The sequence below is a fragment of the Odocoileus virginianus genome, chromosome 7, assembly GCF_023699985.2.
Source record: "Odocoileus virginianus isolate 20LAN1187 ecotype Illinois chromosome 7, Ovbor_1.2, whole genome shotgun sequence".
Taxonomy (NCBI): Eukaryota; Metazoa; Chordata; class Mammalia; order Artiodactyla; family Cervidae; genus Odocoileus; species Odocoileus virginianus.
The window spans coordinates 15,585,529-15,610,687 of NC_069680.1; the positions used below are offsets into that span (position 1 = coordinate 15,585,529).

The 25,159-nt window shown below is 40.9% G+C and overlaps 1 protein-coding gene across 6 annotated transcripts in view; it reads left to right on the forward strand.

Annotated features, from left to right (window-relative positions):
* VTI1A (vesicle transport through interaction with t-SNAREs 1A) overlaps positions 1-25,159 on the forward strand; it is a 364,408-nt gene that overhangs the window by 319,562 nt on the left and 19,687 nt on the right. The window contains exon 9 of one of the 6 annotated variants that reach the window (XR_011488634.1): positions 19,157-19,274. The exons of the other annotated variants lie outside the window; for them this stretch is intronic. The gene's annotated coding sequence lies outside the window, so the exon portion shown is untranslated. The remainder of the gene's footprint in view (positions 1-19,156; positions 19,275-25,159) is intronic. 6 annotated transcript variants of the gene reach the window in all.

The following is a 25,159-nucleotide window of genomic DNA, read 5'->3' on the forward strand; positions in this document are numbered from 1 at the left end:
GCCATGGAGCCTGGAACTCCAACATTTTGATATGGAAGGTGTTGGCGAAGGTGTCCCAAAAAGGCTGAGTGTTCAGGTCTGGAGTTGAGAGCATCAGAGGAACAGCTCAGGAGCTTTTTGACGGTAGTGGTGGCAGGGGGTCAGAAGCATAAATAGGCTTTGAGGCAGAGGCGCAAAAGCTAGAAGTTCTCTGCTTCTCCGTTCTGACAAAGGTCCTTCCCATAAGTATGTTCTGTTTCAGCTGAAACTTCAAATGCCAGAAAAAGATGCTGGGACATCTGTGACCCAAGCCTGCTTCTGCCACTGACTATGGTGGGGCGGGCGGTGCTTCCCGGGACCACCATTCCCTACCTTGCGCCTCCATCTGCTCATGGCATGTGAGATGGGAGTAAAGTAGGTGAACCCTGGAGGCCTGTGCATCTGACATCCTCCACGTTTAAGGCCAAGCCATGCTCGGGGTGGCAAATTAATGAACAACTTTATGGAAGCGTGTTTAGAAATAAGTTTGGGGTGATGATTTTAAGTTCAACGATTTTTGTATGCACTTATTCAAGTGATACATTTGACCTGATTAATAGAAAGTGCACCAGCCTAATGTACAATATTAGGAGATAATTGCAATGGATGAAAGTCTCTTGAGTCAATTAACTCTTATTACCTGGAAACCATTTATAAGAGGCAATAAATTATTGGGACAACACAATTAGCAGTCCCACAATAAAACGGGTTTCACGTGTGTGCCTGTAGGCGCCCCACTCCTGAGGGCCTGTCAAGTTAAAGGGTACGTGTTGGGGGGGATGGCTGTGCCCTTTTGTGTTCACAGGAGTGTGTTAACAGGCAGCAGGACTGACATATCCCAGGCTAGACCGGGGCAATGAAATAAGCTTTCCACGCCTGGGAACAATGACGCCTGTGTCACAGCCAGTCAATGCCTGTTTCAGCGCCTTGTGCCTAATAGACTCTCACCAAGCGCTGGCCAATCTGCTGAGTGATATTTGAGGTTGGATCTTGTGATTCTGTTTAAAGATGGTTTCTAACACTCCCATCCTGGAATTTAAAAACTGAAATTGCTTAACATTTAGAAAGAGTTGTTTTTCTCCTCTCTCTTCTCTCATCAAGCTACCAGTTCTATGTAGGACAGAGTTAGAATCAAAGGAAGGTTCTATATAAGGATGCTAGAAAGTACCATTCACTGCAGTAGCAAATAAGCTTCTAAAAGCCACATTCCTCTTACATTTGTTTTCACTCTGTGGAAGAAGGTTGTCTTGTCCCTAAGCTGGCTCAAGCTTAGTTCAAAGTGTCTCAGAACAGTCAGATCCAGGATTCCTTTCCACTGAGCCTTCACACTATTTGCTTATTAAAGTGAAGAGAACTACTCTAGAATTCTTTCACAATGATCTGAAATAACCTGACATTCACTTTGACCAACCTAGTGTTTCTATCACCTGAAGAATTTTTTCCCTCCACTGTTGCGTTACAAGCAGGATTCAAATTCCTAACAGCAGGGATGGGGGTGGGGGAGGGAACTCAACCAGTCCCAGAATACAACAATGTTAATGATCAACGTTTTATTTTTACCATGTTGACTGTTTCAACCACAAGCTTAAAGAATTATCAAGGCCAACTGCATTAGTCCAAATAAGATGGAAATAATAGACTGACCAGAACCAGTGCTTAGAAGGCAAATTTATAAGTCGAGTAATTGGAAATGTAATAAAGAGGGAAGCAAGTCACCCTAGAATGTAGGTCTCTCTCCTGTGTGTACATCCAAGTTTGTGGGTTTTTTTTTAATATCACCAGATCACTTTATGATAGTCTATTTGTGACTTCTTCAGTGATGATAAATGTGCAATCTGATCTTTCAGAAGAATAAACAGTTCCTTGTTAATTAATTTATACAGCTGTCAGTGAAGCTTTTTCTCTCTTTGCACTGTAAGTGTTTCCCTGCCGTAGATTTTCTTGCCGTTCCTGGCAAATCTCCAGTGAGCGCCTGGGATTTATTAGGCTGACTTGGTGCAAAGTCTATTGATTGTGGCCCCGAGGGTAATAACTAAATAGAGCCAGAGCAACAAGTCAATAAGAGCATTGTTGCTGCAGCCGGCATTCGCTCGAGGAGTGAGATTGTTTTACAGCAGCCGAGGGTAATCACGGACAGATCAGTGTGTTCAGCACGCGCCGCGTGCACCGTGTTAGAGCCGAAGACTGTTTGAGAGCTTTCAGCAAGATCGCTGGAGAATCAGGGTGGGGTCCTGGGATTCTGAACCCCGTGAACTCCTTCATTACAGCTTAAAGGTCTCAACTTTAGCTTTTAACATCTGCTACAACCTCAGGGAGCCCAGGGGCAGGACTGGGGCGAGAAAGTGTAAGTACGGGCCCTGGACCTCAGCGCCTCAGCCCTAAGTGCTCTCTGTTCTGGGCTGGGTCCCAGAAGCAAGATGGTTAGGAGCGAAGAGATGCTGAAACAGCCGCTGTCTGCTGTCCATCCATCCATCCATCGGGCCGCCCATCTGATGAGGTGCTAGCCAGTAGTGGCACCATCCCCAGCTTCTCATGACCCAGAATGTGTTCAACATCCACCATCCAAACAGGAGCTGTGATGACCCCAGAGGAAGTCATATTTTTGTCATCTTCTCGTTTCCAGATCTTGAGTTGCAGTGACTTAATTTTCAGAACCATTTTCTTAAGGCTTAAGACCAATCGTATCTTTCAAAGCTCTTCTTTCCACACTGGTAGAAGTTCAAAACTCCAACATTCACATATCTGGTGACTGGTATTTTTTTTTTTTAATTACAGAAAGCAAAATCAAAGTCCACATCAATACCAGTCTCTCCTCTGCCTTTTGAAAAATCTTTGCTATGTCTCATGGTAGAAACCCATGTCTGTGCACAGACGACTAGAAAGTCAGAAGCCAGCTTCCTGGATGTGGCTGGTGCTAACCAGCCTCTCATTCCCCCAGACCCACCATGTCCCAGTGGTGTGGGAGTCACTAGGTGGGGTGGATTTCTCAGGCCCACTGGAGAAAGCTCCAGGACCCTGGCCCACAGTCCAGGTTCTGAATTGACGGCTGACAAACAAATGCCTTCTCTTCCCATGAGAGGGACAGCCCTTTGTTACACAGAAGTCTGTCCTGTGAGTCTTTGACATAGAGTAGTGTGGAGAGAAAGGCCATCTCTAGGGCTATATGGTTAAAAAATAAGACTTCACCAAAAGGATTTTATTCTGAATCTAAAATCTTCATGGTCAGACACTTTCCCTGATAGTCCTTGGGAACTATCACATTTCAGTTCCATGCCTGATATTCATCCACTAGAGACAAAAATCACCTGTGGGGAAAGGGACCATCCTGGCCCCCAGGTCATGAGCACACTGGCATTTCCATGCAGTTCCCACAGTTCTCAGTTTTCTGGACATTCTGGCATTTGTCTTCTGGCCCTTTCCCAGGAAGTGCTAAAGTTATGTTGGATGTTGCCTGTTTTGCCATTTAACTTACAGAAAGAATGCTGATAGAAACAGATAGGAAGTATCTTCCAACCCAGGGGTCAAACCCAGGTCTCCCACATTGCAGGCAGATTCTTTACCAGCTAAGCGAAAAGGAAAGCCCAAGAATACTGGAGTGGGTTGCCTATCCCTTCTCTAGGGGATCTTTCTGACCCAGGAATTGAATGTTTACCAACTGAGCTATCAGGGGATCCCATTGATGATAATAGGTCCCATAATTGTCTTGTTACTCACATTATGCTGGGAAAGTGACCTTTGAGATCCATGACTTGGAAGTACCAGTACTTGGATAAGTACCACCTCATTTTTAACTAATGTACCAAGGCCATCATTTCCAAGTTGTTGAATTGAAGAGCCATGGGGCTCCATAAAGGCAGACACTTCTGAGGAGTTGTTTAGGTTCTTCTGCTGAAGCCAAGAGCCGTTCTTACCCTCAGTCATCCATTCAATGAAGGATGGTTATCAGTATGAGTGATGCCCAGATGTGCCAACATGAACCAGTGACCCACAAATAACTCCAAACCCTCACATGACCCAATCCAGATTGAAGACAGGTCTGACCCAATCCAGATTGAAGATAGATCTTCCACAGAATCTTTTTTTTTTTTTAAACAAATTTCATTGTTCGGTACAGAACCGAGGTTTGGGTTTGTTTTTTTTTTTTTTTTTTTTTTCTGTTCATTCCTATTTTACTGAAAGAATCCTTGGCAAATCTATGGCATGAACTAAAACTTGGGAGGGTCTTTAAAAATTACCTGTGGGCTGAGTCACATTAGTGGAAAGTTCAGAAGCAGAAGCAATTCCAGCAGGTAGCAGTCTTTCTGGGAAAAAAAAAAAAATTTGTTGAGAGTTTAGTCAGTATTAACATACAACTTCTGAGCAAAGGTGAACCCCTGCTTCCTTTGCTGGGAGACCCAAGTGACTTGTTCATTGGACATATTTTGGTCCGAATGAAGAAATTTCTGTCTGATCTGCTTAGGTTCAGTCCTGAGATACAAGCATTTTTTGACAAATCAAGATGACCTAAGCGTTGAGGAGCCCTGGCACTGGAAAGAAATATGCTAATCTAAGTTGATTTTTAGAACGCTTTCAGATTTGCAAAGAAGATGTTCTTGTTTGGGCGGCTGTGGATACCTCACATTTGCCTTATCACAGCTTGAAACGGAAAAAGAGAGAACACACCAAAGAGTACACACATTTGAGCTGGTTTGGATGATTCTACCAATATCTCATCTCAAGGTTTTCAAGGATGGAGGCCGGATATTTTTTGTATTATGTGCTCTTCTCAGTATCAGGGCTAGTCAGAATCATCTTAGAGTCATAAACAACTGAAAGTAATAGATTCGTATATTTTCTAAATGCTGAGAAGTCAAAAGGAGTTATGTGTGAACTTGTAAAACTATGGCTGCAGGGTTTATCTTTCTAAGGGAGGCTGGACTTTGACACAGAGACAAGCATGGCAGGAATACTACCCTTGTGAAAGGACCAGTGATTTTTCTGTTACCAATAAAACAAGTCAATTGTGAATGTATGTTCACTCAGTTGTGTTCAACTCTTTGCGATCCCATGGACTGTAGCCCACCAGAGTCCTCTGTCCATGGAATTCTCCAGGCAAGAATACTGGAGTGGGTTGCCATTTCCTCCTCCAAGGGATCTTCCTGACTCAGGGATTGAACCCTGTTTCTTGAGTTTCCTGCATTAGCAGGCGGATTCTTTACCAGCTGAGCCACAGGGAAGCCCATATTGTGAATACATCTTCATAAGGGAGAGTGTTCTCTTTTTGCCTCATGGAGCAGGTTATTCTAAACTCATATACACTCACAAGGCCAATCATATAGGACTGGCCTATATGCTATCATGTAAGTTAGACCCAATTTTCAGGCATTTCAGATAAGCTAGCTGGGCTTGATTTTAAAGAATATCCCTTAGGCTGTTAGCATGTGCTCACCTACTTTAAAAAAAAAAAAAAGATCATCTAGGAAAATATTTTACTTTAACAATCAAATCTTCTTCAGCAACTACAGCCAGCATCCACTTTACATCAGTTTATGCTTTTGTGTTTCCTGCATTTTATGATTTGGAATAATCTGAAAATAGGTGTCTGAAGGGTTATTCACCTAACAAGTGAGATTGGAAAGAGAAAAATGCCTATATTTTCAACATGACTATGATATAGAAGCTGTCAGGCTTTTATAGGCACAGTCCCCACTTACAGTGTGCTATGTTGCCAAGGGCTTCTCTATTCTTCAGGTTTCTTGTGGACTGTTACAAGCAATTTATTACTCTTTTTGGCTCTGAATTGCTGATATTAATTGTTTAATTCTAAACTGAACTGAGCTGAAACTTACTTGTATGCCTAGCATTTCGATCATTGAGGATCTGGATAATATCGTGATCTTGATGGAAGAAGAATTTAGCAGTTTCACCTACAGTTTGTTCAAATGCATGTACTTTATTTCAAAATAAACATTCAAAACCTTTGGAAACACAATGTCAAGGTAAATCCATATTTCTCCTTTATTCCCAGCTGAGGTTTTCTATAATAGCCAACATTTACCACATGTCATTCACATCCCAGTTATTAGCTTAAGAACTCCACGTACATAGTCTCAGTTAATTTTCATGTTAGCCATATAAAGTATATATTGTTGTAGCCATTTTATAGATTCAGTTCAGTCACTCAGTCGTCTCCAACTCTTTGTAACCCCATGGACTGCAGCACACCAGGCTTCCTTGTCCTTCTCCATCTCCCAGAGCTTGCTCAAACTCATGTCCATTGAGTCAGTGATACCATACAACCATCTTGTCCTCTGTCATCCCCTTCTCCTCCTGCCTTCAATCTTTCCCAACAACAAGGTCTTTGCAACAGGTGGCCAAAGTATTGGAGCTTCAGCTTTAGAATCAGTCCTTCCAATGAATATTCAGGGTTGATTTCCTTTAGGATTGACTGGTGGGGATCCTAGGGCCACGCTATTTCTGCCCAGAGCCACTTATCAGGTTGGCCACAATCTGGTCACATCTTCAAGGTGTGGAGAAGGAAATGGCAACTCATTCCAATAATCTTGCCTGGAGAATCCCATGGAGAGAGGAGCCTGTAGGCTACAGGCTGTAGACTGTAGGCTACAGTCCATGGGGTCGCAAAGAGTTGAACACAACTGAGCGACTTCACTTTCTTTTCTTTCACTTTCAATGTGATCTGAGGCTTTACTTGTCCTTTGCTGCCTCTTCACCACTTTGCTGCCGTAAGCGTCAGATCTGTGTGGCAGACTGAAACCTTTCCCTCCCCAGTCCTGCCTCCTCCCCTTTGTATTTTTCACAGGTGGTACCCTCCACTAAACTTCTTTCACTCCTAACTCAGTTTCAGCATCTACTTTCCTGAAAGTCCCAACTGACACACGTTCCTTCTGCTAGACTCTCCTCCTTTTGTACCTCCTGCTTTTCCAGCACTTCACAGCGTTGTGGTCCTTACTGTTTGAAACTGTATACTGTGAGCACGTGATTGTTCAAGTCTGTAAGCTCCATGAGGACAGGCACCTGTCTGATTGCCCATCTTTGCATCCCCAGACCCAAGTCTCTTGCCTTTTACCCCAGAGTAGAGAGACTTGGGACTTCCCTGTGGCTCAGTGGTAAAGAATCTGCCTGCCGATGCAGGAGATGCAGGTTTGATCCCTGGATTGGGAAGATCCCTGAAGAAGGAAATGGCAACCCACTCCAGTATGCTTGCCTGGGAAATCCCATGGGCAGAGGAGACTGGTGGGCTATAGTCCAAAGGGTCGCAAGAAGTCGGACACGACTTAGCAACTAAATCACCACCACCACCAGAGAGATTTGTGCTCTGGATTGCAGCCAAATCACTTTCCATCACCCTGCTCTGGGCTTGCTGGGCCCTGGGTGTCCAGGGCGGCTTTACTGACCGCAGCCAATTGAGTGTTGAGACTGTCACAGCTGCTCTGGGGTTGGGATGGGGAAACCTGACAGTGACTTAGAAAGCTCACCAGAAAAAGATATAGCAATAAGGTCTGCATCGGGCCAGTCCCTTATGTGAAAGCCCTTTGGCATTTTTTTTCCCTCATGGAAGTGCGTGCGTGTCCTTTCTCCTTGAGGAGAAGATAAGGACTTCAGTGCTTGCAAGGCCTTCTGAGTAAAAACATCTGTATCCGATTTTCCCCGTCGCAGCGTGTTAGTGAAGGCCTGCTAAAGAGCAGCGTGTAGTTGACAAGACTCTCATCAGAAGGTGTCACTGCCATCAGCTGGAATTACAGTGGGGCTGTTAGAGCCGGTGCCCAAGCCAGATGCCGGGCCAGGTAATTACATTTGGTCTCCCTAAATTCCCTCCGGACTTCTCCTCGGACACATATCCTTCATCTCTGCCCTGACCTGCTAGGCAGTGTTTGCTAAGAGCCTTTCAGCTGCTGTCATAGTTCATTCCAAAAATGGGTGCATTCCTGAAGGACCATTGGTCAAGGGGGTTCTGTCAGGGAGATTCCTGTTGGGGAGAGGGGCTGGCCTGGCTAGATGGCCCCTCAGGCCCCTTCCCTTTCCATCTTTTTTTTTTTCCTACTGTTTTTTATTATTGTTATTGGAGTCCCCTTCCATTTGTGATTCTGTGGTTCAGGGATTGTCACCCTCAAAATATAGTGTGTACAGAACTACTGAGAGCCTTGTAAATGGATATACTGCCAGTTCAAAAGGGTAGAATATAGTAGGAAAGATGTTTAAATACACACACACCAAACAAATCTGGGTATCCCTAGGACCCAGAAAAACTCATGATTCTATTTTCTCTCTCAAGTATTTTTTGAAGCCATAATTAAGTGAAGACAAAAACGTGTATACATTGAATGGAAGGCATGTAATCTTTGGGATAATTCTGATGTAATTAACACAGCAGAGCTGCATTAAGGCCAATAGGCAATGAGTGGAATTTTCCAACATTGATTAAGCTGGACTCGAAGAGAAGTGAGTCTTTGTCTGCCAAATGAAAACAACTTTCGGATATTTAAATTCAGGTTGGAAATTGGTTTGAGTAAGGGATATTTAAAGCACAGCTGTTCAAGGGCTAAAAACATATGAGTATATATGTGCATGCTAACATGCATACACACACACACACACACACACACACACACACCCCCTCTGCCGCCTCTGAAAACAAGTTAGCCAAAGGTGTACATTCCTTCTAAGTTCTCATGATCAACAGATGTAAATGTTCATGGTGTTCGGATGAATTATGGACCCTAATGAGATTTCAATACTAGGCAAACAATAAAAATTTATGCATTGCATAGTTGCTGTGGCCTTTGGCTCCATGGCTAGTGTTCCACCCTTTCAACAGCTTCAGTAATATAATATCCAGCTGGCTCTGGAGGTAAGGAAAATTCAAGGGGTGAATTGCAATTGTGAGAAATTATTTGATGGATTACTTTGTCAGAGTAATGCATGGCCTTGGCATAATTACCGTGGCCACCTTAACCCTTGAGGCAGGTGGTGACAAAGGCCCACGGGGCCTAGGTACTGAGCCGGTCCCCGCACGTGCTTCTCGCTCTTCTCATCCCCCGTGTTCGTGAGGTCCAGGATCTCACGAATGAATGCCGAACAAGCACATTCCTGTCTTGACGCGGCGAGCGATCGGAACAGTTCTTTTTCCAAGAACTGTTGTCCATGTCAGGGTGAGAGGAGTCAAACAAAAGGCAGACCAACCTTGAAATAAAATGGGGCGAAGACAGAGAAAGATGCTGGCTATCTTTAAAGCCATGCTTAGTTTAAACACAACGGCAGACGCAGGCACATTTTCTCTGTCTCTCTCTTTATCAATTCAGACCTTGAATCTAATGGTTGTCTGCCTTGTCCTTTATAATGTTCAAGTCTTAAGATGTGATTAATAGCAGAATCCCTGGGTGTACGTGTCAGAGACCACATCTGTAGAAGATCTTCCAGCTTATTTCTTAACGCTAGTTGTAGTTTGGAGCCAGAAAGTAATTCCCATTTTGTGAATGAGAATAAACCTCTTATGCACTAATATAGCTACAACCAGCATCCGCTCTGGGGGAAAGAAGTTGGCCTATAGGCTAGGGCAGCTCGCATTTCAGCATTCTGAAGTGCTCCTCTGCGTGGCCTTAACAAGCGAGAAACCGCACCCGCCCATTTCATGGTTTTATTATGATAACAGAAATATATTTGCAGCATGTTGACAAACTCACTTGGAGTAAACAGAGTCGTCTTAATTGTAAGTTCTAATGTTTTAATGCTAAATCGGGCGATAAGTCAATGTTTCAGTTTGGCACCGCGAACCACATGTTCTCCAAAAATAGCCTTTGACACTTTTTAAAGCAAGTCGTTGGTGTACTTAGCCTGTTCACAAAAGGCTTCATTCTTGTCTACAAATGGCAAACCTCCGCTTCATCCCTAGCAGGCCCAACTCCAGTGAGGCTGGAGAAAAATAGGCACTTCCCCTGTATCAAGGCATTTTTCCAACTCTTACTCTCGTCAAAAAGGAACGATTTTGAAGTACATGGAGAAAGTCTGCCTAGGAAAAGCTATCTTGATTTTTCAGTTAACACACCCACCCCCTGAGTTTTTTTAAAAGGTCCGTATTTCTGCATAGCTGAAAGCATAGATTCCACCCTGGAGAGATCGCCGGGCCGTTCGTGTTACACTCTGAAGCCATGTGTTTTCATATCGTGGCAAAACCCAAGATGTAGGCAGATCCCTTGGCCCCTGTTGGCTTTGGATTTTAGTCTTTTCATTGTTCTCCACTGTAAACTTATACAGAAAAAGACCTCTGCGCCCCTGAATATAAGCACAGCCAGTAATGTTTTCCCACAGATGCCAGCGATGTAGCTAGGCAAGACCTAGGAGTGGTGGGAAAGGGGGCAGAGGTCCATGAGCGCAGTGGCTGGGAATGAAGGGCTCGCCAGGTGCCCCAAGAGCCCTCCTGGAGTCGCCACTTCCCTGGGGGGCTTTGTCAGCATGATGACCACGGTGGCAGAGCTTCTAAGACCCTGCTTAGCCATACAAAGGGGTGGGGTCACAAAAATAATAATACCAGCCCTTTATTTTTATATGGTGGCTCAGTCGGTTAAAAAAAAAAAAAAAAAAAAACCCTCTATGCAGGAGACCCAGGTTCTATCCCTGCATCGAGAAGATCCCCTGGAGAAGGGAATGGCAACCCGCTCCAGTATTCTTGCTTGGAGAATCCCATGAACAGAGGAGCCTGGTGGGCTATAGCCCACGGGGTTGCAAAGAGTCCAACACGACAGAGCAACTAACACTTTAGAACTTTTACTTGTTTGTTGGCTCTGTACTCATCACTTCCTATGCTTCATCTCATTTAATCCTTCCTACAACTCTGTCGGACTTCCCTGCTGGCTCAGTGGTAAAGAATCCACCTGTAATGCAGAAGATTCAGGAGACCTAGTTCGATCCCTGGGTTGGGAAGATCGTCTGGAGGAGGTCATGGCAACCCCATTCTTGCCTGGAGAATCCCATGGACAGAGGAGCCTGGCAGGCTGCAGTCCATAGGGTCACAAAAGAGTCAGATACGACTTAGCAACTAGGCAACAACAACAACAATTTTCAAAGGCAAACTGATCTGAATTAAGGAGGAACAAGGCCTTATGCAGAAGGCAGGTTGTATCCTGGGCTGCAAATTAGCTTACCTTTCAGCAGTGCCTCCTGTGCTCTTCTGGGCTCACAGGTGCTTAGTTCTCTGCTCCTTTCCTCCAGATTTGTAGGCCCAGCCATGCCACTTATACTCATTGAATGTCAGAATACTGGGTCTTGCTTTCCACTGGACTGCAAGCTTCCCGAGGACAATGAACCAGGTCTGTTTCATCTCATTCTCTGGTATCAAGCACATGATGCCTGGCACATGACAGCTGACGTTTGCAGAGCTGAATAAGGGTCCATGATAAAGATATTTGCAAATGATCCAGGCACAGGAATATGTTGATTTTTAAAAGAAAATCCAGATATTTCTCTTCTTTCTCTGCATCACTCATCTGTTTATCAAATATTTATTGACACCTATCAAATGCCAGTATATACTATGCTGCAGTCCATGGGGTCACAAAGAGTCGGACAGGACTGAGCAACTGAACGGAACTGAAATAATATGCCAAATGCTTGAATGGGTGATGGAGACAACAAAGACCAAGACAGACTTTAGTCTTGCTTGCTCTTACAGAAGTCCACATCACAGAGGAGACAATCAAGAAGCGAATTGCAGATTGAAAGGAATAAAGAGGTTGCTGTTACCAAGAGGGGAGGCAGGAGGTTGAGCTCCTTCAATCGGGAAGACTTACTTTCCTATTTCACTGCTAGTATGCCATCTCCCCTAAAACCAAAATAGCTATTTGTTGGTCTGTGGACTATTTAACACTTCTATTGAGGTGTCATTTGTATACTGTGAAATTTACACATTGTAAGCATACAGTTCAATGATTTTATAGAGCTATGCAGCCATCACCGTGATCTACTTTTAAAATATTTCTGTCACACCAGATGTTGTGTCATGCCTGTTTTCATTGAGTCAGTCCCAGTTCCTAGTCCCAAGCCCCAAGCAACCACCGATCTGATTTCTAGGAATTTCATATAAATAGAATCATACAACATAGTCTTTTTTTTCAATTTTTTAAACTGAAATATAATTGTTTTATAGGGTTAGTGTCTGCTGTACAATGGCATGAATCAGCCATATGTATACCTACAGCCTCTCCCTATTAAGTCTCCCTCCCACCACCCCCCATCCCACCCCGCTAAGTCATCACAGAGCACGAAGCTGAATTTCCTCCAGCTGGGCTTCTTTCCCTTGGCATAGTATTTTTGAGGTTTAGCCATACTGTCACATGTACTAGTACATTGTTACTTTTTATTGCTGAGAAGTATTCCATTGTAAGGCTGTACCACGTTTTGTTTATCCATTCACCAGTTGGCGGGCACCTAGATTGTTTTTAATTTTTAGCTATTATGAATATGCTGCTGTGAACATTTGCACAAAAGTTTTATATAGGCACATGTTTTCATTTCTCTTGAGTAGACGCACAGGGATAGAATTGGTGAGTCATGTGGTATGTTATGTATATGTTTGTGGTATGTATATGTTTGACTTTATTTCTTTTAACTGCCAAACTGTTTTCCAAAGTAGATGTACCATTTTACATTCCCACCAGCAATGTATGAGGACTCCATGTTCTTGGTATTTGCTGGTCTTTTTGATTAGAGACATTTAGTGGGTATGCTGTGCTACCTCATTTTAATTTGCATTTTCCTAAAGACTAATGAGATTGATCATTTTTTTCATGGGCTTATTAGCCATGGTGAAACGTCTGGTGAAATGTCTATTCAGCTCTTTCTTAATTTTATAAGTTTTAATTGGATTATTTGTCTTCTCTGTGTTGAATTTTGAGTTTTTATTTTTATGCTCTTGAATAATAGTCTTTTATTAGATATATGATTTGCAAATATCTTCCCACAGGTTGTGGCTTGTCTTTTTACTTTTTTAATGGTGACTTTTGAAAAGTAAAAGCTTTTAACTTTCATAAAGTTAATAAGTTAATTTATCCATTTTTTATTTTATGGATTGTACTTTTAGTGTACCTCAGAAATCTTTACCTATGTCAAGGTCACAAAGATTTTCTTCCAGAAATTTTATAGTTTTACTTTCTATATTCAAGTTTATGTTCTGTTTTGAATGTTTGCACATAGTGTGAGATCATGATCTAAGTTTCTGTTTTTTAATATGGATATTTAATTCTCCTAACAGCATTGAATTACCTTGGATCTTTTGTCAAAAACGAGTTGGTCATAAATGTAAATGTTTAATTTTGGAAATTTGTATTTTGCCCCATTGATCTATATATCCTTTTACCAATACTACACTATCTTGATTACTGTGGCTTTATAGTAAGTTCAAAATCAGGCGATGTAAGTCCTCCAATTTGTTCTTTTTCAAAATTGTTTTGGCCACTCTAGTTCTTCCCATTAACATATCCATTTAAGGATTCATTTTTTCAATTCCTGCCCAAGAAAGTCTACTAATATTTTGATATGAGTTGCTTTGAATTGCCATCTAAACAATATTGATTTTTCCAATTCATAAACATGGACTTATTCTCCATTTATTTAGATCCTTAATTTTTTTCAGCAATTTTGGTAGATTTCAGTATACAGTCTTATTAAAGTTACTCCTAAACTTTGTATTCTTTTTGATATTACTTGAATTAAATTTTCTTAATTCTATTTGCATTGGTAGTATGTAGAAACACAATTGATTTTTTTATATCCGTATTGTATCTCGCAAACATGCTAAACTCATTTGTTAGTTCCAATAGCTTTTTTGTAGATCCCATAGGATTTCCTACTTATAGAACCATGTCATCCAATACAAGGTTGAATAGGAGTAGTAAGAACAGATATTCTTGCCTCCTTCCCCATCTTATGGGAAATCATTCAGTCTTTCAACATTAAGTATGCTGTTAGCTATGGGTTACGAATGCCCTTTATCAGTTTGAAGTTCTCTTCTATTCCAGTTTATTGAGAGTTCCTATCTTGAATAGGTATTAGATTTTGCCAGACTCTTTTTCTGTGTCTGATAAGATGATCACGTGTTTTTGTCCTTTATGCCATTAATGCAGTGTATTATGTTAATTCATTTTCATATGTAAAACCAACCTTGCATTACTGGGATAAATCCCTCTTGTTCATGGTTTCAATCATTTTAATATGTTGCCGGATTTATTTTGATAGTAGTTGTAAGGGATGTTGGTGTCGTATATTCATGTTGGGTATTTCTCTTCTCTGTATAGCTTTTGTAACAGGGTAATGCTGACCTCATAGATGAGTTGGGAAGTGTTCTCTACTCCTTTATTTTTTGAGAGTTTATGTAAGATAAGTATTTTTTCTATAAATACATGATGGAATTCATTATTTAAGTCATGTGGTACTGGATTTTCTTTGTGATAAGATTTTAAATTACTAATCCATTTTATTTACTTGTTATAGGTCTAATCAGATTTTCTGTGTCAGTTTTTCTAATGTGTTTATTTCTGGGAATTTGTCCATTTCACCTAAATTGTCTAATTTTTTGGTATAAAGTTGTTCAGAATATTTCCTTATAAACTTTTTAATTCTTATTAAGTCAGTAGTGATGTTCCTCTTTCATTCTTGATGTTTGTAATTATGTCTTCTTCCTTTTTTGGTCGTTCTAGCTAAAAATTTGTCAGTTTTGTTGATCTTTTCAGAAAGTCAACTTTTAGTTTCATCTATTTTCTGTTTCCTGTCTCATTGATTTCTACTGTAACCCTTTTGGTTGTTCAGGCCTGAAGTCATGTTCTACTCTTTGTGACCCCATGGACTGCAGCACTCCAGGCTCCTCTGTTCTTCACTGTCTCCTGGAGTTTGCTCAAACTCATGTCCATTGAGTCAGTGATACCATCCAACCATCTCATTCTCTGTCACCCCCTTCTCCTTCTGCCCTCAATCTTTCCCAGCATCAGAGTCTTTTCCAATGAGTCAGCTCTTCACATCAGGTGGCCAAAGTATTGGATCTTCAGCTTTAGCATCCAGTGGACATTCAGGGTTGATTTCCTTTAGGATTGACTGGTTTGATCTCCTTGCAGTCCAAGGGACCCTTAAGAGTCTTCTCCAGCACCACAGTTCAAAAGCATCAATTCTTTGGCACTCAGCCTTCTTACGGTCCAACTCTCTCACATCCATACTTGTGTGCATGCTAAGTCGCTACATCCGTATGTGACTACTGGAAAAAACATGGCTTTGACTATATGGATCTTTATCAGTAAAGTGATGTCCCTGCTTTTTAATATGCTGTATAGATTGGTCATAGCTTTCCTTCCAAGGAGTAAGCATCTTTTAATTTTGTGGCTGCAGTCACTGTTCACACCCTTGATCCTTTTTTTTGTATTTGTATTAGGCTGTTTGTTCTTTTTCTAATTTCTTAATGTGATAGCTTAGATAATTAATTTGAAACTTTTTTTCCAAATTAGGCAGATAAATTTTCCACCAAGTTCTGCTTTGTTACAAATATTGTTATTGTTTCATTTTGATTTGTTTCAAAGCACTTTATAATTCCCATTTTAATTTCTTGTTTGACTCATGGATTCATTAGAAGTGTGTTACTTAATTTTCTAACATTTGGGGATTTCCCCAATTACTTTCTCTTGTTGTAGATTTCTAATTTAGTCCTGTTGTGATTGGAGAACATACTCTTTATTATTTAAGTTCTCTTTAGTTCATTGAGGCTTGTTTTATGGCATATATGTTGGGGATATATATATATCTGTTGGGGGATTATATATATATATATATATATATATATATAAATATATATATATGTATAAATCTGTTGGGGGATTTTCTATGTAATTTTTAAAAGAATGTATATTCTGCTGTCATGAAGTGAGGTGTTCTATAAATGTTAATTAGGTCAACTTGGCATAAAATTGTTGAAGTCTTCTGTATCTTCACTGATTTTCTGTCTAGTTATTCTGTCAGTTTTCTTAGACCAGAGTATTGAAAGCTCCAAGTATAATTATTAAACTTTCTGTTTCTCTTTTCTTCGATCAGTTTTTGCTTCATGTATTTTGAGACTTGGTTGTTAGGTATTTATGCATTTATAATTACCATATCTTCTTAATGCATTGATCTCACTATATTTATGAAATATCCCTCTTTATCTGTAGGAATGTTTCTTGTTGTAAAGTCCATTTGTCTGATATTAATAGAGACATTCCAACATTCTTAGTTTTCCTATTTACATGGTGTGTATATTTCCTTCTTTTAACTTTCAACCTGTATGTGCTTTTGAATCTAAAATGTGTCTCTTTAGATAGCATATGTTCTTACAGACAGCATAAAGCTGGATCTTTTTTATCAGTCTGACAGTCTGCTGTTGATTGAATTATTTAGTCCAGTAACATTTGTATGATTTTTTAATCTCGTTGGATTTATGTCTGCCATTTTGTTGTTTGTTTTCTATATGCTTCATATCTTTTTTGTTCCTCTCTCTCCTCTTTTCTACTTTCTTTTTTAAAATATTTTTTTGTATATAATTTTCATTCATCTGATTTCTCGACTGTATTTTTATTGTTATTTTCTTAGTCTTTGCTCTAGAAATTACAATATATATTCTACCTTTCCACAGTCTACTTTATTTTACTACTGACTTAGTTCTAATAAAATATAGCAAATTTATTCCAATATGGCCATTTTTCCCCTCTTCCTTTGTACTATGATTGCGAAGTCTGTATATATTATAAACCAAACAATACTGATTGTTGTAATTATAATTATTGTTTATGCAATCTTTATATTCTTTAAAGAAATTAAGGGAAGGAAAGAGAAGGTATATATTTATACAGTCTTCTATATTTACCACATATTTACCATTTCCAATGTTCTTTATTTCTTTCTCTGGATGTGAGTTACCATCTGGTGTCATTTCCTTTCAGCCTAAAGGACCTCATTTAGTATATCTTATAAGACAAAAAAAAATCTCTCATTCTTTATCTGGAAATGTCTTTATGTTGCCTTCATTCATGAGTAATGCTATTGCTAGATATAGAAATTCTTGGTAGACAGGTTACTCCCACACTCACCTTTTTACCACTCTGAATGTGTTATCTGTCTTCTCCCTCCATTGTTTCTGATGAGAAGTCAGCTATCAAACATAATGTTGTTTGCTTGCACGTAATGAGTTATTTTGTTTTGCTGCTTTCAAGATTTTCTCTGGCAGCTATTACTTCTTCAAATATATTTTTCTGCCAACTTCCCTCTCCTTTCTCCTTCTCTTTTTCTCTCTCTCTCTCATTGTACATGTGTTGATATGCTTGCTATTGTTACACAGATCTCTGAGGCTCTGCTTATTTTTCTTCAATGTTTTTTGTCTTTTTCATCTTCAGATGGGGTGATTTCTATTGGCAAATTCAAGTTTACGGATTCCTGTTCATTTAACTTATTGTATTTTTCAACTCTAAAATTGTTATAATTCTTCTTTCTCTATTGAGATTCTGTATCTATTGAAGCATTGTCATCATAGTTTCTCTTAATTCTTTAAATATAGTTTCCTTTAACTGTGTGACTATGTTACACTAACTGCTTTGAGGCCCTTGTCTGCTAAATCCAACATCATAGTCACCCAGAACCAGTTTGTATTGACTGCTTTTCCCCCTAAATATAGATCATCCTTTTTCATTTTTTTTTTGTCATGTCATAATTTGTTGCTGACAACTAAATATTTTAGATGGTATATTGTAACAATTCAGGGTTCTGTTAGTTTTAAGTAGCTTGCCTAAACAAGGGATCTATCGTCCCTGCAGTCTGCTCAGTTATCGCTTTGTTTTTTTAATTCTTATTTTTATTTCATGAACCTGGCTTCCTAGGAGTTGCCCCATTGTGCACATAGCTTAGTGACCAGCCAATGCTTGAGCAGAGGTTGTCCTCAAAGACCTTGAACCCATAAGACTTCCATCCTCTGCCAAGTGATCTGTATGTGGGTTGAAGAGAACATTCAAAGTGCAGGCAGTTCTCAAGCCTGCTTTTACTTTTCACTGGGGTCTCCTAGGTCTCCCCGGCTTGTACCATACTTTCCCAGTCAACACAAAATGTATGGAGAGCTTATCTGGCTCATCTATAATTCTCTCATTTCCAGATCTCCCCATCACATTTTTGGTTTGAATCTCAACCAGGACTGCAGCCTCAGGCTAGCAAAACTGTGCTGTTCTTCCTCCCCCGCCCCCATTCATTTTCCTACAGCATGCTACTTTTATTGGCAATGCCACTGGGTTTGCCCTTCTGCTCCAAATCAAGTCAGGCTTCCCTGGCAGCCCCGCCCTGATAAAACCACCATTCTAGCCAACTAAGCTAGCGGGTGAGGCGGAGATCTTCTTACCCAAAGTTCTGCCAGCTTTCTATGAATAAACACTTCTCAGTTTGTGTTTTGCCTTCAGTCATTATCCAGAGCCCTGAAAGGATTGTTTTAAGGACTGTTCAGTTTTAAATTTGTTTTGGGGGGTAGTGAATTTGTTGACCTCTTGACTCAGAGCTGGAAGTCCCCTGGCAGAAGAACCTTGCTAGTCTGTATAAAATATTTAGGATGTGGTTGTAATGAAAGGCCTTATCCTTGACTCCTTGTGGATTTTGGCCCCTGACTTCCCAGAATTCCCAGCCCTCCTCCTTAAGAAGCTTCCAGAGACTGAGGTTCCCCAAGACGGGTAATGACCAGCTGCACAAACTTTCACTGCACTCATTTCCCCATTGGCAATGTGACTGTCAAAATTGTATCTGCGTGTGCTTACATCAGCTTCAAATCCAACGCAGCTCTTTGCCCATTAACTGACCCAAAGGCAACAGGTGGAACCTGTTTTTGGCAGAACTGTTGAAGAAAAATGGCCTCGTCATCAGCCTGTTTCACTTTCATTTATCTCTGTCATCTGGGAATACAATATAGATAGTATCAGGCTCAACAAAAGGTACATTCTGATATTATTTTCAGTTTTTTGTCTAGACAGAGAAGACTAAGCACTTGGATATCAGAAATGCCTACCAAGAAAAATAAGAGAGATGGGCTCAGTGGAAGGCCAGAGGGGGTAGCACTGCTTGTTCGCTTTCTCTCCCTGTATTTTTTTTTTTTTTTTTTTTTAAGAAAAAATTTCAACCCCACCACCCACTCATCAGGTGATTGGAGACTGTAGTTGTAAAAATGTGCTGCAGGCAGAAGTTCTGAAAAATCCCAGAAAGTGTTGAAAACATCTCTAAACAAGGTATTTTTCTCCTGCACCTTTCTTGCTAAAGGTCCCAATTGCTGCCAAGAAAACTAGTGAGAATGTTAGCTGCCAAATAAAAAATTTATGACAGTGTTTGGCAAAGGACTATCTCACTGCTTGTTTTATACATTTCCACAAGGCACTTGAAGGCAACCTCTTTCTCTTCCCCTCCTACCTCCCCCCACACTTTGGGTACGTATACCTTACAGATCACTGTTCTGGGTCTGTTCTTTAATAAAAGAGCAAACTCCTATAGAGTAGGATTAAACAATATAACTTTTTTCCCCTTCAGTAACCTCGGAAAATGTGAGGAAAATGTTTTCAAATATGATGTGTTGCATAGAAGGAGAAAGAGAGATGCTGGGTTTACCTGCTTAGAATAGGCACGTGTATAAGAAAAACAAAAAAAAATTAAAAAGAACCGTTCAGTGAACAATTGACTGTAGACTCTTAGTGGCAGAAGGAATCTTAGAGATCCTCCAGTCCTTGCATCCCACCCCCCAACACAGACACCCAGGACTTTGTAGACAAGGAAATGGGGGCCCAGAGGAAGACAGGCCACACAGCTAAAGTCACACAGCCGAACCCACCTTGGAGGAGAACCTGGCTCCCACCTGACTACCACCCTCTACCCTCCACATCACAACGCAGTTCACATCTCTTTTGCTTGTTGGGAACCTCCCAAGGCCTATGCACTTGCTGTGGGTTTTATGAGCATTAGAATTCTAGGCTTTTCTACTTTATGAAAATTAAAACATTTCCTTCCCAAAATCTCTTTTTTAAAAATCAAACGCACTAAAAGTGAGTCAAGATGCAGCAGTAATGCTACTGAAATGGTACTGCCTGCCCATATCAATTAACCTCCAGGCTCTGTCATTAAATTAAACCTTTTCAAAAGGGTAGGGGGTAGGGAGGTTGGTGGGGGAGATGTTTTAGAAAAAAGTTATGAAGTGAGTTCGGATGTTGATAGTGATAATTACCCTGAAATATTTTGCCTGCCTATCTAAGAAAGCAAAGTTATCTCTCTCAGTCTTTTCCAAACAGTTATCAGATGATGCTTTCAGTTGTTGATTAGTGCTGTTTGGCACCCATTTCATCATTCTCACACATTCGGAAGCCTGGCCGCACCCTCGTGCCTTGCCTGGCTTCCGCTGTAGCTGTTGCATGCCCACCCAGCGATGCTGAAGCATGAGGCTGGGGCTGCGGCTGCCTTTTGCTGTGGCTGAGTTAAGGAAGCAAGTGTTATTTGATATAAAGTGCTGTGGACAGAGCAGGAGTAAGCGGATTATTTCAGACAGCGTTAGGAGGTAACCGGAGGAAGATTAGCGCTCCGCGAGGCAGATATCACAAGCAAATTAGAAAACCTCCCCAATTAGTACGAGAAACCCAGATTTGTGCTGTTTGTGATCTTCTGCTGAAAGGCAAAGTGTCGACATTATGGGCTCGAGTCTTGATTTAAGTTGAAATGTTGGCATTTCCTATCAGGGCATGTTAGCATCTGAGGCTGTGTACTGGCCTAATAAATGAAATAAACCCCTGTTCTCCCCGGCTGCCAAGTCTTCCCCATTCTGACGTTCTATACATTGGGTAATGTTTTCTTTGGCCCTGGAATAATCTCTAGGGCATATTATAATATTTCGATACTGGGACTATTTGACATGACTCCAGTATCCCGCTCTTAATCTCTCTTTTGTTTGTTTCTCCTGTGGCACATGTATTATGCTGAAATCATAAAAATGGAGTGTGCAAAATGCCAGATGCTGCAAATGCAATTAGATACTTAAAAATAGCTTCCTTGGTGGCACTGCTTGAAACCTGAACTGGGCCCTGTTTTTTCAAGCAGGGTGGCACTTTTCTGCTAAGCTACTGAAAGTGTGCTCTGACAGGAAGCACAGATCCCCCTTCTGAGGCCACTGGGCAAATGCTCAGGTCATTCTAGAAGTCAGACCAGGCACCTCTCATCCTGGCGACATCACGGCAGCCTCAGGTGTGCATCTGTTCATTCTCCAAGCGCCCTGTGTAGTCTTCAGCATCTCAACCTCTGATGTTTTGCAGTCAAGTTGTACGTGGCAGAAGCCCTCCGCAGACTGAGGCTGACTTACGCAAAGAAAATGGGGTAGCTATAGCCCTTGTTTGAAGATTGGACATGCATTTCAAATAAACTTTTATTTCACCAGAATTCAAACAACTGCAAAGCCCAGAATTTATTTTGCAATCTTATCCAAGGAAGAAGGTAACATTTTTGTATATATGTGGGTGCTTAGTCGCTCAGTCATGTCCGACCCCTTGTGACCCTTTGGAATATAGCCCGCCAAGGCTCCTCTGTCCATGGGATTTTTCAGGCCAGATTACTGGTGTGGGTTACCGTTTTCCTCCTCCAGAGGATCTTCCCAAGCCAGGAATCAAACCTGCGTCTCCTGTGTCTCCTGTATTGCAGGTAGATTCTTTACCGGCTGAGCCATCAGAGAAGCCCTGTATATGTGTATGGAAACTGATAAATAGTGCATATTCTTCTGACTCTAAACATAGTGCATATTCATTACAGAGATGTTTGGAAAATGTGGTGAGTCATAGAAGTTTTTTTTTTCTTTAATCACCATGATCTCAACACCTAGGCACAATTACTTTCATTTCAATGTATGTCTTTCCAATTTTTCTTTAAGTTTATATAGGCAAAACTTTTGCTCAGGTTTACCCTTTTGCAAAATTAGGGTCATAATATGCACAGTATGTATAATCTTTGCTTTTTACCTAATATATTATGGACAAGAAAATTTGTCACCTTAATGACAAGTAGGATAAAACAAGACCCTCTCAAAACTTCTGAATGATCAAGAACAAATTTATTCAGTGTAGTTTTAGTATTAATCCTATTTCAGTATTCTTTTCTTTGAAAATTATAATGTTTATAGCAACTCTCAACTCACCAGTTATAGGAAATATTATCATATCATTATGTATTTTTGAGAACTTTGCATTTTCTCTGTTTTTACATGCATGATCTAATCTGAACATCATAAAAACCTTTAACGTAGGTGGAAAAAAGAACAGATGTTGTTATCCCTGATTTGATTCATAAATGCAAAATGAGCTACAAAGTAAGACGCACCATGATGCCAGTCCTTATTCTTCCTACAATGCACTGCATGTGGTCTTTGAAACTGGAACTCATTTTATTTTATTTTTTTAATTTTAAAACTTTATTTGGCTGTGCTAGGTCTTTATTGCAGTATGTGAAATCTTTAGTTGTGGCATGCGGGATCTAGTTGCCTGACCAGGGACTGAACCCAGGTCCTGTGCATTGGGAGGGTAGAATCTTAGCCACTGGACCACCAGGAAAGTCCCTGAACCTCATTTTAAATACCAACTTTGCCACTGACTAGCTGTGCGATCTTGGGCAAATTCATCCCCCTAAGCCTCAGTTTTCTTCTCTTGAAAATGGTAACATTGATATTTTTGTCATAGATTTGTTAATAAGGGTTAAATAAAAGAATTGGTGTGGAGTACACGATAGTGCATGTTCAGTTGCTCAGTCCTGTCCGGCTCTTTGTGACCCCATGGACTGTAGCCTGCCAGGCTCCTCTGTCCATGGAATTTTCCAGGCAATCATACTGGAGGGGTTTGCCATTTCCTTCTCCAGGGGATCATCCCCATCCAGGATCAAACCCACATCTCCTACATTGGCAGGCAGATTCTTTACCACTACGCCACCTAGGAAGACCTTTAGGATAGTGTAAGTGACCGAAAAATCTTACTATTGTTTTTTTCTCCCATATTCTTTCTTTCTTATAACATTGTGAATAAAATGTTATGTTTCCTTTTCCAATTGACTCAATTCTTAGCTTAGCATTATTTTAAATAATAATTATTAATATTTATGTAATAATATACAATTTAAGAAAATACAGAAATACATAAAAATAGAAAGCAAAAAGTACTCACCACCCAAATACAAACACTGTTAACACTTGGCTACATTTCCTTTCAGTCCTTTTTTTATTTTTTCTGTGCAAAGGCCTGCCATTTTTAGACATGTCAACCAGTGTCTTAAAGTAAGGAATATCAGTGGTAGTTAAGGTATGTGCTTTATTAGACCATGATCTGTAGCCACCATGTCTTGTTCTTGCTTCCAGATCTTAAAAGAGATCCCTGGGACTTCCTTGGTGGTCCAGTGGTTAAGACTCTGTGCTTCCACTGCAGGGGGCATGGGTTCACTCCCTTGTCAGGAAACTAAGATCCCACATGCCATGCAGCTCAGGCAGCCAAAAGAGAGAGAGAAAAAAGAAGTCGTCGCTTTGGAATCCTACTTCCATTGACAGGAAGCCAAAATGGGGACTTGGATGGGTGGTCATGGCAGGAGTGCCATGAAGATGTTTCCAGAACATGAGGTCTCTAAATGCACTGATGAGTCCCTCATCCAGTGGTCCTCTGGCCTTGGAGTAAATTGTACAAAATATTGGTCCCCAACCTTTTTGGCATCAGGCACAAGATTTTGTGGAAGACAGTTTTTCCACAGACCAGGGGCAGAGGGGATGGTTTGGGGATGATTCAAGTACAGTAGGGTTCGAGCTCCTCTGAGAATCTAATGCCACAGTTGATCTGACAGGAGAAGCAGCTCAGATGGTAATGCAGGCAGTGGGGAGCGGCTATAAATACGGATGAAGCTTCACTGGCTCATCAGCCACTCACCTCCTGCTGTTCAGCCTGGTTCCTAACAGGCCACAGAGCAGTACTGGTCCCTGACCCAGGGGTCGTGTAAAACCCAGGCCATCCCTTCACAAAACCAGCTTCTCTGACATAGAAAGAGGGACTGGACTTCAGCAGAGGTCACCACCATTGTCAGGCCCAAATTCAACCTCATTAGCATCCCAGGCATGGGCAACTCAGAGTTACTACACCCAGATATCTTCAACCACTGGGGAGAAAAGCCTCTCCCAGCCCTTAAAAGGTATTCTGTTCAAGCTGAAAGGAAAATTCCTACAGCCAAGCATCTCCTGTCAGCTAATTTGATAGTTCTCTATCAGTCAACCATTAGTGAATACATTGATTCTTCTTCTTATTTTTCTTTTTTCCTTTTTTGCGGTTCTGCCTTGGCTATTCCCAAGATTTCTCTGAACCAGTTGGGCAAAATTGATTTTTATTAGTTCCACTGGCCTTGTGGAAAATTATCTCATGAACTGGTTTTTATAGAAGACTCAAAGCACAGCACAGGGTGAAAAATAAGCCTATAGCAGTCAAAACTGTTGTCTGAAATGTCTTCAGACTGGAAGGCTGAATTTATTGCACAAAACAAGTACTAGCGAGGCGGAGGTGTGCAGTCCTGCTCATTATCACTGGAAAGGAGAACCAAAAAGCCGAGTAAAAAATTAAATTTTAATAATGCCACTGATATTTTCTAAATCTTTCCTGACAGAAAGACTCTCATTATTTTTATCTGTCTCTGAGTAGGTTCTTTTAGTGCCATCTCAGACATGGCCTCAGCTATGATTGTTTTCTAGGCTTTAAAGCATCTGAAAAACCAAATATATACAGAGAGAGAGATGCTTTAGATTGTTCAAGGAAGGGCCGTGACCGTGGTAACATTTTGGCTCGCGTATCTGCAGCCAACATTTGCTGGGAACGCCTTCTGCTTCCACAAAAGAGGTCCGTGTTATTAAGACAATTGAAGTAAATCCTCCAAAACAAAGAGAACCTGCAATCCACTGTATTTGGCTACAGAGGATCCCAGGGGCCGCTAAGTCCCAAGTTTGGGTTTGTTCTGGAAACCGCCCCATGCTGGCCATGAAAGGAGATTCAAGGGGAAAAAAATGAAATTATCTTATTGTTTCAGTAAACGTGCAAACTCGCCTTCCAAGTATCACAATAGTACAGAATTGTTTGGG